This window comes from Sylvia atricapilla, chromosome 11 (genome assembly GCF_009819655.1).
Source record: "Sylvia atricapilla isolate bSylAtr1 chromosome 11, bSylAtr1.pri, whole genome shotgun sequence".
Lineage (NCBI taxonomy): Eukaryota > Metazoa > Chordata > Aves > Passeriformes > Sylviidae > Sylvia > Sylvia atricapilla.
Genome location: NC_089150.1, coordinates 15,439,131 through 15,451,660, shown reverse-complemented (window position 1 = coordinate 15,451,660; position 12,530 = coordinate 15,439,131).

Here is a 12,530-nt window from a genome sequence, read left to right as displayed (position 1 = left end):
AACACAGCGGATCCTTCCACAATGAAACAGCATGGCAGGAATTATCCCAATCCATAATTGCTCTGAGCAGACAATAAACCAGCTTGTGCTGGTGGAAGTAGCCACTCGGAGGTAATAACCCAGTGAGTAACAATAATGGCAGCAGATACTTGATAGAAAGCAGGGAACAAAAGAGAAAGCTTTCTCTATTGAACAGAGAGCGGATATTTTCTGTTTGCTTCCTTCATTTCAGAAATGCACTTGGCTGTTTGGAGAGCAATGGAGCACAGCACGAGGGGGTTGGGGCTGGGGGAGGAAGGGGTCGTTCTTCACTGCTGAGATCATGAATAGGAAAATTGGTTTTCTTCTTTTAATCTTTCTTGGATTTCTACACAGCTGGTATTCAGGCATTTTCTTTTCTTTTCTTTTCTTTTCTTTTCTTTTCTTTTCTTTTCTTTTCTTTTCTTTTCTTTTCTTTTCTTTTCTTTTCTTTTCTTTTCTTTTCTTTTCTTGAAATTGCGTATGAGTGGGGGAAAAAATGAAAACTTGTTCTGGGATGGTTAAAAAAGGGCATTGAGGTACAGACATACTTGTTCCCCCCATCCACACCCTGTGAGTGCTCAAGACTGGGTAACAGGAGGGTTGAACTGTTCTTATCTGAGGAAAATTCCTAAACCCAGGAGCTTGCCTATGCGTGGTGCAGGTGCCTCCTGCTCCTGCTTCTGCACGTGGCTGTGACCTCTGGTTGCCCAAGCTGCTCATACCAGGGGTCTGGCTACTTGCCCTGTATGTGCTGGCCCACGGCTCTGCTGCCCTGGCCCCAGCCCAGAGCTCGTGCAGGGCTATTACCCACCTGCCTCTGATGAATCGGTCACCGAGAGCAAGACATGGGGCAAAGAAAAGAAGTTACCTCATGCTCCTCAAGTGCCACAAAGGCAGCAGCATGGCAGGAGCAGGTGGGCAGTGACTCAGCCCTGAGGATGTTTGTGCTCGTGTGGCTCTGGCCCTGCACCAAGTGCTTGGCACCCGCTCTGCAGTGATGCCTATTCCATGCTTGGCTCCCTCCTGCTTCCCCAGCTGTGCCACCTGCCCCCAAGTCACCCCCTGCCCCCAGGGGGCTGGCACAGGCAGGGGTGTCAGTGCCACCGTGGCTGCCGTGGAGAGGACAGGAGGTGGGTGACATGGAAATCACACCAAAGGGAAATCACCCAGGTGTGAAAGATGGCACAGGAAAACCCAGGGGCAATTGTGGGGGGTTTAGAGATCCAAGTGGGCACAACACAGCCCCGCTCCAGCCACCCCAGGCTGTGCCCTGCAGCATCGCTAAGCCTGCAGCCAGCCATCTGCAGCATAGAGCACGGGGGAAGGCTCTAGAGGCTGCAGGGGCTAAGCACTGCTCATTAAAGTGCTGTGGAAATGTGAATGAAGCAGCTGAATGGAAGAAGAAATGAATGAAGGAGGGAAGAGGAAGTGAATGAATATTGCATTGACTTGGTGCCTTTCATCCCAGGATGGCAGAGCTGTGCAGCACAGCTGATGGGCAGGCACCCTGTTGGTGCTCCCCGGAGAAACCCTCGGTCAAAACAAATCAGATTATTTTCTCTTGACAGAGCCCTTCAGGGAAAGGCAAACAGGGAGATGTGGCATATGGATTCATATTACTGGAAGCACAAGGTTTTCCCTCAAAAAAATCCCACCAACTCCCCCTTAATCGATGTGACAGATCATTACTTTTTGATTTGCTCTTGTTCTTGCTATTCCAGACACTGTGTGATTTCCATGGCAACAGCATCCCAGCCACCCCAGGCCTTGTCCTAACCTATGTCATCTGCTGTCAAGTCACACTAGTGCCTAACCTGCAGAGAGGAGCAGCCTTTTGCACTTGGGGGTTAAAGACCCCTCTTTCCACCCTCTGCAGCCCAACCCTGTGAGCCCCAGGGAACCTCTTGCAGCCAGGCACTGCACAGGGCTTGCAGGCAGCTGTGGCAGAGCATGTGGAAATGAAAAAAAATATTTTCTAGAGGTTTTATTGCACTGTTTTAGGACACAATCAGCTGAACCCGCTGGGGAGCCTGACTGAAACTGGGATCCAGCATGGTTTGAATGGGGATGATGGGAAGGAGCTGTAAGATGCTGTTGCTCCCTTGGTAATGCAAAGCAAGGTAGGGACCAAATGGGGGTGCTTTGGGGAAGAGAGAGAATCCAGCTTTACTTCTGGTTCGGAGGGAAAGTATGCTCTCTTCTTCTCCACCTTCTGAAGGAAAACTAGCCTGGGATGTGATCCTGCAGTAACCTGGTGTGACCACCACGAGCAGCACATCCTGCCCGGAGGAGCATCCAGCCCCCCTGGAATGTGGTGCCACTGATCCCCCCTCAGGGCCAGTGTGATCCCACCTGCCTGCATGGAACTGGGGTGTTGTCACCCCCCAACATCCTGTAGGTGCTCCTCTGGCAATTCGCAGAGTGACATTTCCAAGTGGGGCCACACCAGCTGTTTTACAGGTGTTTAGTAGAGTATTGGAGGCCAGATGCAAAGCTCAGGGATCATCTGTGGGCTTTGAGTAGTTTTTTGAATGGACCTGAAGAGCACAAAGCCTGCTGTGCGTGGGGGTCTGCGTACACAGCCTTCTGTGCTGAATGAACCAGTGCTGAGAGCCCTGCTCACACAGGAACCGCCTCCGTGGCCCAAGGAGCTGCAGCAGGTTGGTTGGGTTTGCCTCCTTCACTTATCCTGCTCCCTGCAGCAAGCAGCTTCCCTCTGAAAGGCCAGGGAGGATTGACAGTGCTGAGTGCTGCTACAGGGACTGGGAATGGGCTGTGGTAGAGCACACAGGGACAGTCAGTCATCACCTCACCCGAGCCAGCAGATTTGTTTGTCCCTTCTTCAGCCACATCACCTTTGTGATTCAAGGTTTGCCCCAGCACAGCAGGGTGTTTTCCTGCCAAAGGTTTGCTGCCCTGCCTCTGTATCAGCCTGCATCCGTATAAGCTGTGTTGAATTTCATGGTAACCCTGCAGAGTTATTGCTCTGTAACTAACACAATTGCTAGACTTAGCTCACCACATCCAAATATTAACCAAGCACCAAATGCTGGGCCATGGGCCTGGTTTCCCTGCTTCCCACGAGGAGTCTGCCCACTGGGCTTGGCAGTTGCAGGACTGGACCTAGATGAGAGGATCCATTTGCAGGCTGGATCTGCCAATCACTCCAAGCAGCTACCTTGAGCAAGGCTGACTGCTCAAAACCTCCCTGCTGGAGTTTTTACAGTTGCATTCAATCAACCCTTTGTTTACCTTCCCTTCCCAGATGGACAAAAGAGATGTTCTGTCCTGCCATAGCCTGAGCTCAGTTGCTTTATCTGACTGCCAATGGCCTGGGCTTGGAGGTCAAAGGCTCTTGGTTGAATTCTGGACCAGTTCCTTGGCCTTGCATGGTGAAGCATCTGGTTGGCTTTGGAGCATCCATGTTCACAGCACAGTAATTTCTCCAACTACTTCAACACAAACTGCTTCATGGAGGGCCCCAGCCAGAGCTGGGACAACTTTGGTGACCGTGGGTCTGAAAAGGGACACAGCTTTAAGGAAGGGAAGGGAGCACGTTTCTGTAATGCCATCACCTACCCTTCAAGAGCTTTTCATGCTGATGCAGGGCTTAGCACTGAACCTAAATATATTCAGATAACTTAATAAAAACCAAGGGTCTAAAATACATATCATGGCAAAGCCTGGATTAAATAAGCTATCAATATCCTCTTTATAATTAAAATAGGAGAAAAACCTGTAACCCCTCAGCTTTACAGGGAGTAGAGTGCTATGGCTCTTACTGGGAGCAATGGATATAATATAACCCAGGCCAGGGATTAACTGCTTTGCCAGCTCTGCAAAAGGATGGGTGACCCTGGTGCCATTCAGCCAGGAGAGCTTTCCAGAACAGGGCCAGCTGCAGGAAACACTGGGTGTTGTTCTGGGGCTGCGTGGGCAGGACCAGAGCAGAGCTGCTCCTTTCCAGCTTAACCTCCCCAGAGCACTCAGGCAGAGCCAGCCCAGGCTGTGTGGAGCTGGAGCACTGCTCCTTCCACCCACACAGACACTCTTCGGGAGAGAAGAAGAGGGAAAAAAAATAAATCAGAAAACAAATTGAGGGTTACCTCCGTGTTTTCTTTGCCTGCCACCCCCATCACTCCTCTTCAGCCTAATCATTCTCTTCCTCTTCAATCAGGGCCGATTTGCGAGAGGAGCAGCTCCCAGTGCCTGTGTGCAAAAGCCTTTAATTGCTGTCATGTGGGAGGCAATGCCAGGCTCCCCTCCAGGGCCTTTTCATACTTTTTGGAAGACACTGCTCCAGGACTTGACGCCCCAAGATGCCATTTGTCAGACTTTATTTAAAAGGAGCATTCTCTGCCTGTTGGGAGTCTGAGGAGAAAGCTCCTAACAATCCATGTGCACTGCTGCTGCATGGACATGGCAATCACATCTGGGCAGTGGCTGGTTCTGGCTGCCCCGTGGGGTATCAGGCTGGCAGCAGCCCCTGCCTGTGGCAGTCACCACATTCAAACCCTGAGAGCTGCACTGCTCTGTCCCTCTGCTGCTGCTCCTCCTGTTTCTTGACTGGGGATGTAGAAGAGACTGCAAATGGGGTCACAGAGGAACAAAGAAAATTCGGGGAGACCTGGCAATTGTTAGATGAAGTGGCCCCAAAGCATCCTCTCCCAGGAGTCCCCAAGCCTGCCTCTCTGGGAGCACACTGGCAATGGAAGGCATGTTCCCTCCTGCACAGTGTGGGGTTTGGGATCAGCCAGGGGTTTGTGTTTTATCCTGCACAGGAAAACAGGAATGCAGAGCCTCCATAAACCAACCTGGCAGACCCAGCAAGCAGGGAGGGGAACCCCCTTGCCTCTGCTTGTCCCCCCAAGCTGCAGGCAAGACTCGGGGCGGGATGGCTCTTTGGGGTGAGACAGGGTGAGTTGTCTTAACCATACACACAGTCTGAGCTGAGACCTGTGACTCTGTCCAGAGTGACCTCGCAGCTTGAGCTCAGCATGCACTGAGATACACAGGAAAGGGTGCCAGAAGATTTCCAGATGTCCAGGACCAGCACTCCTGGGACATACTCTGTGAATTACACCCACCAGAGCTATCCTTCTACTATTTCATCTTTGGAGCATCACCTGTGGCAGAGAAAACTGCAGAGGATTTCTGGAGAGCCTCTGCCAGTGGGTGGCACTGCAAAACCAGCAGTACGGAAGGAGCAGCACTGCAAGGGCCTGGGGGTGGAACAGCAGCGCAGACACTGCACTCACAGAGTGCTGCACATCTCCCATGGACTGGATATGGGCATCGTGGGGATGCTGCAGCCTGGCTGCTGGGAGCAGGGGAGCTGCTGGAGAGGAACAGGCACAGGGGCAGGCAAGGAGGCATCACCAAGGGGTTTGAGGTGGTGTGGGGTCAGCCCAGCCAGCAGGAGTGCGAATCCATCCACGTCCCCGTTGGACAGAGCCAATTCATGTCCATGTGGATAACCTCCTCAAAGGTAGGAGCAGCTCCTCAGCTTCCCCTGTTCTCCCACTGTAATGTTCTATCCACAGCTAAAAGTCACGTCAGGAATCACCCAAAAATGTAAGGTGTCACCCAAAAATGTAAGGTGTCACCCCTGGGAAGTGGACAGGCTCCTGCCCCCAGCCTGTAGCCCCAGTGAAGAACATGGTGTGGTAGGTGTGAGAGCTTTTGGACCATCTTGCCTGCAGGCACAGGACCTCTGGAAGCACCACAGCCACCAGAGATGTGCATGACCCAGGGGACTGGGAGCCCCGAGGGAAAGTGTGCTGCATCACTTCCTGGCCAAGTGGGAACTAAGGATCCCACTGAGGCAGCTGGGTAAACCTTGAGAGTGCTAAAACAGGCTCTACACCAATGACTGGTGTGGTCTGAGGGTCCATGTGCAAGATCTAGAGTTCTGCTCCAGTTCCAAAGTGGTTGTGCTCCTCACACGCCTCCTGACGGATTCTACCCCCCACTGCACCTCATCTACATCATCTACACCTGATGTTCCCACCTCTGGTGTTTAAGTGTTGCCTTGACCAGTTAATTGCCAGAAGGTCTCCAGTTAGATTTCATATCCCCATGCAGCTAAAAATGCTCTGAACTCTCCAAGGCAGTAAATGCTCTGTTCTTCCTCCTTTCCCTAAGAGGCAACAAACAAAGGACCATCTTCTTCCTCTCCCCCATGATGTCCCAGCAGTAGCTGGGAACCACAAAGCTTTAGAGGAGTGGGCTTATGTAGTCCCAGTCTGACTCCAGGACCATGAGGCCTCATGCTAGGAGTGGGGTATCTTTGAAGAGGAAGTCAGAAGGATGGGCAGGGAGCAGAAAAGCCTGGGTTGTGCAGAGGGAATTTGGCTCTGAAGGGCTGTGCTCTCTGCCTGGCAGGGGCACCATCTCTGCTAAGGTGGATTTTCTCCGGCAGGTCAAAGGCTTCATCCAGCAGACTGTGGACTAGCAGGAGACCAGAGTGCCACCTCAAGAGGAGGAGGAGGAAGGTACTCCCATTATTAGTGTTTAAAGATGTGGCACAAGGGCTTCCTCCAGCCTCTTCTTCCTGCAGGGAACACTCTGCTGACTGGCATGGCGGAGGTGGCTGCAGAATCCCATCTCCTGCCTGCCCACATCCATGCTTACAGAAATGCCTGGGTACAGCCCACTGCAGACTGGGGAAGAGCTTCAATCTGGCCCTTCTGCTGCAAGCAGATCTGATTTGCTCCTAGTTCTGAGCGCTCTGTAATTACAGTACATCCCACTTAATCGGGATGTGCTTAATTGGGAAATCCACTTACCAGGATGTCACCTAGGGAACCGATTTAAGCTTGATAACACTTAAGAGCAATGCCTGCTGCTTTATAGGGAAGGTAATTCTCCTACAGGGAGATGCCTTCAGGTGGCTGAATCATACTCCTCCTTCCAGCAGCATCCAATGCTCCTGGCTGCTTGTTCCTGCAACAGATTTCAGCTTTCCCCTTAACTAGGTTACAGGCAGGAAATACACCAACTGCTCCTGCCAGCTCACTGCTGTCCTCTGCTCCAGCTGAACAGGCTGCCACTGCCACGTGGCCAGCCCTCAGCTATCCCCTTCCTGGACCCACACACCCAGCACACCCGACCCCTTTCCCCCTTTGAAGACGGCTTTCCTTCCATGGATGGGACTACTTTTGAAGTTGGTAACGTGATTAGGCCTGGCCAAGCTGCTCTTTGCAGCAGAAGAGGGAGCAAGATGAACTGGTCATCACCTGGATCAGGGCAGAGCAAGACTTTTGGCATCCCTTACTATTAACCCCAACACTTGTCCTCCCCTCACTTCCCTCCAGCAATCAAACACAGCAAATGTCCAAATGTCCAATGACAATTAAAAGGGGACCTGGGAACAGTCTTTAGAGTGAAAGTTGAGTTAAGCACTTGGAAAGGCCAGTTTTCTGTCTGCTTTTCCATGGGATGAGGGTTTATATGGTCACTCTATCTGTGCATGCACACACAGATCTTACAGATACCACCAGTAACCTCTAAACCTGTTGATCAGTCTGGGCAGAGAGAACCAGCCTTTCCAAAAATGACAAATTTCCACAGATTTTGCAGTAGCAAGAACCAGAGGAGAAAAAACTTACAAATATCCAGCCCACCACCATCTCTAAGGGATGGGGCAGCCTTTGCATCCCCAAACCCCCATGAGGCCTCTTTCCATGTGAGAGGGATGCCAGCTGCTCTAGGATCATTAATCCTCCAACTTTTTGGCATCACCTGGCTTATTTCTGCTGCTCTCAGCCAGACGACCTTTCCTTCCCCAACTGCACAAAACCACACTGCCCCTCTTCTAAAGATGAGCCCTTGGATGGAGGCTGCCTTTGTTACCAAAATATCTGTCCCATGCAGCAACAACTCAACGCAACTTTTCAAGAAGCTGAGCTGATCTTTTTGTTCTCACCAACCCGGAGGAGCTGGGGTGAGCCAAGGCAAACTCTTTGGATGCATAATTGTGATTGCCTTCAAACACTTGAAAATGCAATAGCCTGACATCAAATGAGGGATTTTTATGGCTGCACATGTCTTGTGTTTCTCTGAACAAGCCAACTTCCAGATTAGATACATTGGCTTTTTTAAGTGCTATAAAATATGCAAAGGCACTTGTAATGTATAGTGATTTCTGTATAAACAAGAGGTAAGTGCTAAAATGTCTCCTGATTTATTGTTTTGCTTCTCCTAACCCACGCTGGGAGAAGGGGTAAATGCAATCCTCTTTGGCTTCTTCCAGCCCAGAGACAGAAGGAAGATAAAACATCCCATACTACAGAACCTGTGCCTTTCAGCCACCCTGGTAACTGGAGAAGAGAAAACCCTCTCAGCTCCCGAGTGTCACAACCAACAGCACACACAGCAAATGCCTTTCCAAGGTGCAACACAAGGTGAGTGGTGAAACTCCTCCATCACAGCAGCACCTGGCTGGGCACCGTGGGCTGGGCAGCACCTCCCAACAAAGATGCTGGACCTAGTGCTGGATGGAGGGTCCAAACAATCAAATCTCCCCAATGAACCACACTGAAAGAGGCAGGCCTCTGTTTTCCTGACAGTACGGTCACCTCCTTGTCTCCTCCTCTTGTTCCTGCCCCTCTTTTCCTTCACACTGCTATAACCCAGGCAGAAACACGCAAGGCTGTACAATGGGGTTGCTCTCCATGTCACTTGTGTTGGCTTAAATATACATGCTGAACCATTACCTTGACACAGATGTCTCAGGGGCTGGGCTTTTTGCTAAAACTGAGCCGTGAAGAGGCTTGGCAAAGGAAAACATCCCAGCAACCAAGGCTCACATTTTCTGAGCCTGGGTGGAAGAAATGAAGTACCAGCTCAAACTCTGTTTTAGTGTGAGGAGAACAGCACCATTTATCAGAGCCAAACAGGTTCTTCCCCTCCCCTGCTACAGAGCCAAGCTGTCCCCTTGCCATGCTGGGGCTCTTCCCCAGAGCCAAGGCAAGGCTGCCACCAGCCAGGGCTCTGTGGCCACTGCCAGGGCACTGCTGGCAGTCAGTGCCACAGCCACTACCAGCCAACACCAGGGTGAGTGGCCCAGCCTTATCTGGCAGAGCTCACTGAAGTCAGGTCCAGACAGAGCCCGTGGGACAGGGATGAGTCCTTATGAGCGGGAGGTTTTTAAGCGCGTGCCTTTGTGCCAGGCGTGTTCAAACCCATCCATTCCCACTGAGCAACTGCAGCTCTCTGCTGCCAGCACGAACATGTCCGCCCTCCTGGGCCGCCTCTCACATCCGTTTTTACACATAACAATGGTTGTACAACAGTCTGGAGGGTCAGCAGACCCGCAATCTTTAAATTAACCTTGTGCATTTTTGTGGAAAAGCAACACTTACCCTTCGCAGGGTTTATGTGACATGGATTCCATGTGCTTTGTTACTGCAAATTAAACACAATTATCTAACAACTGCCAATAGTGCTCTTTGCATCACTGCATCTCTTGCATGACTGCATCCTAAAAGCTGTTTACCATGACCATGGTTAAAATGCAGATTATTTTTAAGGTTTTCAGTGCATTTGCTGTCAGATGAGAAGGGAAGAGTCCAGCACTTGCAGGTGTGAGCTGGCTGGATGGGAACCTTCATGTCACCATCAGAATGGCACCTCAGTTACCTGGCTGTCTTCACGCCCGTAAGAGAAATATGAAGGGAGGGGAGGAGATGTGGAAAGGAGAGAATATCCTCAAATGGAAAAAAACACACAGCAAAGACAGGATCAAGTATCAAATGTTGAAGGATCCTTCACTTGCAGCTCCTGTAAGTGGTCCCTGCTCAATCCTTGGGGTGCCAGAAACCCCTCCTCCTCTCCTTTCTTTTCAGGGCCAGCACACAGCAGAGGTGCTGGATGAGCAGCACCAGCTCTCCTGCTTCCCTCCTGAAGTCCTGGGACCTGATCATCCACCCTTTTTATTTTTGAAAAGACTGGGGTTACAAACCATTGTTTTCCAGCTAATTGCAGAGAGCTGGAAAGGCAAAACACAGCAATATTTGCTAACTGCAAATATTTGGAGACCTCAGTCCAAACTGTATTGATTCACCGAGTGTAAACATAGGCAGGGAGAGAGCTTCAGGCACTTCAGCATCTCACGGCTAATTAAAGGTGGGAGAAATTTGTCTCAGCAAGTTGTGAGCCTTGTACATCTCCAGTGTGACTAAGCTCCCGTGCAATATCTAATTTACCAGGAGGGGTGATGAGCTGCCAGCACCATGTTCCTGCAGGCACAGGGGGCTAATTGAATACAGTTGGATGCTCCAGGGCAATGCTGCTTGCCAGCTTACCTGCACCATCGCAGTCCCAATCGGCCTTGCACGCTGCAAGACAGCTCAGTGGGAATTTTTAATTGTGAAGGAGTATTCAAAAAATCCTGACAAAATCTGAGGGCTTGACCAGAATGATGGGTTCTTGTGGTTTGTGCAGGGCTGCTTTTCCAATGAGGCAAATTGGGTTCTTCTCCTGCAATCCAGCAATGGTGAAACATGCTCCTAACACTCACAGGACCTTGAGGCTTTCAACCTCCTCTGAGTCCTGTCCTTAACCATGGTGACAAAGTCATGGCTCCATCTTGCTTGGTATTAGTGATGCAAATCAAGATCAATTTCTCCATAAATAGCTCATTACCAATGGTTCTGTCCTTTGTCTCCAACTCTAGGTGAAGAGAAGGAAATCGGCAGCAGCTGCTCATCTTACGGAAAAAAGACATTTCTCAGAGGGTACAACTGATCTATAACAGTGCTTTGGGAATTTGGGAACTGCGCTCTACACCCCAGAGCTCTCTGTGGGGAAAGGTGGAGGTACTCAGAGGTCCCAATTTCCATTTCATTTCCCCATTGTTTCCCTGGGCTGCAAATGCTTCTTTCCTTACCTTTCCAGCCCAACCTGACTCACAGGCCAGGCCTCTCCCAGTTGTCAGCTGGCCCCACTTTGCAGCTATGCCAGTTTTGGCTAATTTGCCCAAGAGTCAGTGTGGCTACAAGGAGCTCTGCCCTAGGCAAGGGTAAGAAACCAGCCACTCTTCATGGTTTTGGGGATTCAAAGATCCCCTTCCAAGCACCTGGGAATCCCCACCTGTCCCTGTTTCCCTGGGATAACCTGCCCAGGGGGAGGTGACCTTGCTGGCTGGACTGATGCTGTCACCACCACTGCTGCCCACCACTTGTGGGCTCGGTGGCTCCCTTTTCCAGCCAGCATTAAAGGCAGCCAGCCACTGACTCCACAGCAGAGGCTCCCAGAGGACAGGCTGGAACTGTTCATCCGGAGACAGAGATCATTTTTAAAGGGAAATCCTGCTCACTTCCCAAAATGAGGTAGGCTTTTGCCAGCACGGAGCCCCAGTCAAATGCACTTGTGGCACCAAATGCACCACTAAAAGAAAAAGACTTGCTCTGTGGAACAGAGCTGTGGTTTTCAAAGCTAACAGGGAGAAAGGGCACTGTAAATACCTGGAGGAAGCATGGGCACAGCTTATTAATAGACACTTGCTGTGAGACTTTAGGCTGTATGACAAGGCTTTCACTGTCCTCCTAATGTCCTCAGATGCCCTGTTCCTGTACTGAGCTGGGCTCTGTAAGCGTGCAGCACATCCATCAGACCTGCTCACTGAGATGAAGCACAAAAGATGGGTTAATGCAGCTCATACCAGTGCTTTCATTACTTGAGAATTCACCACCTGTGTTCAGCTGCTGGGGAGAAGCTCCTGTCCCCAGCTCCTGTAAAGGATCCAGCCAAATATTTTGATAAGCACAGATGAGGGCCTGAGGAAGGCAGACAAGAATGCCAAGTAGGGTCATCCCCAAAAAACTGAATTGCAGGGGTTTAACATTTCCTGAACTGCCAGAAGGAGCTAATGTTATCTTTACACTCCAGCTCATGCACTCATTCCCCAAAAGGCTGCACAAAGTATTTGCTCTCTGGTTTTTCTCCTGTGCTGCTGTCAAGACAGCTCCTGAGTTTTGAATCAAAAGCCACTCCTGATATTTAAGGCTATTATGAGCTGGGTTTATGTATTCCTGCTTAACAAAGCCTTGTCTAACAAAGGGTGCCTAAAGGGATCCTTTCCCAATGAAAGTCATGACAGAAAATTAACAGCTCCTGTGAGTGATGGAACAGTGACTGGTCCCTGCACTGCCCCATTACAGGAATCTCAGCAGGGTCACACAGGTCTTATTCCTTGTTTCCAGATACAGACTCTTATCAAAGACAGATGGACTGTTTTTGGAGAGAACTGTCTTTTTGCCAGGGGAGAAAGGGAGAACAGTCCTCAAACAGCCCTCCTGCCCCAGGTGAAACTGGGGAGAGCAGGTCCATGGGCATTTAGGGACTTTTACCTCCAGACTCCTGGGTTATTTCAGCCTTTCTCCTCCCAGCTTGCTGATTGCTCAGGGCCTAAAGATGCACAGATTCATGTTATTAAATGGCCCTTTCTGTTGACATTTTTATTTTTAGGAAATATCACTGAAACATTCACCACTGCTGCTTAGAGG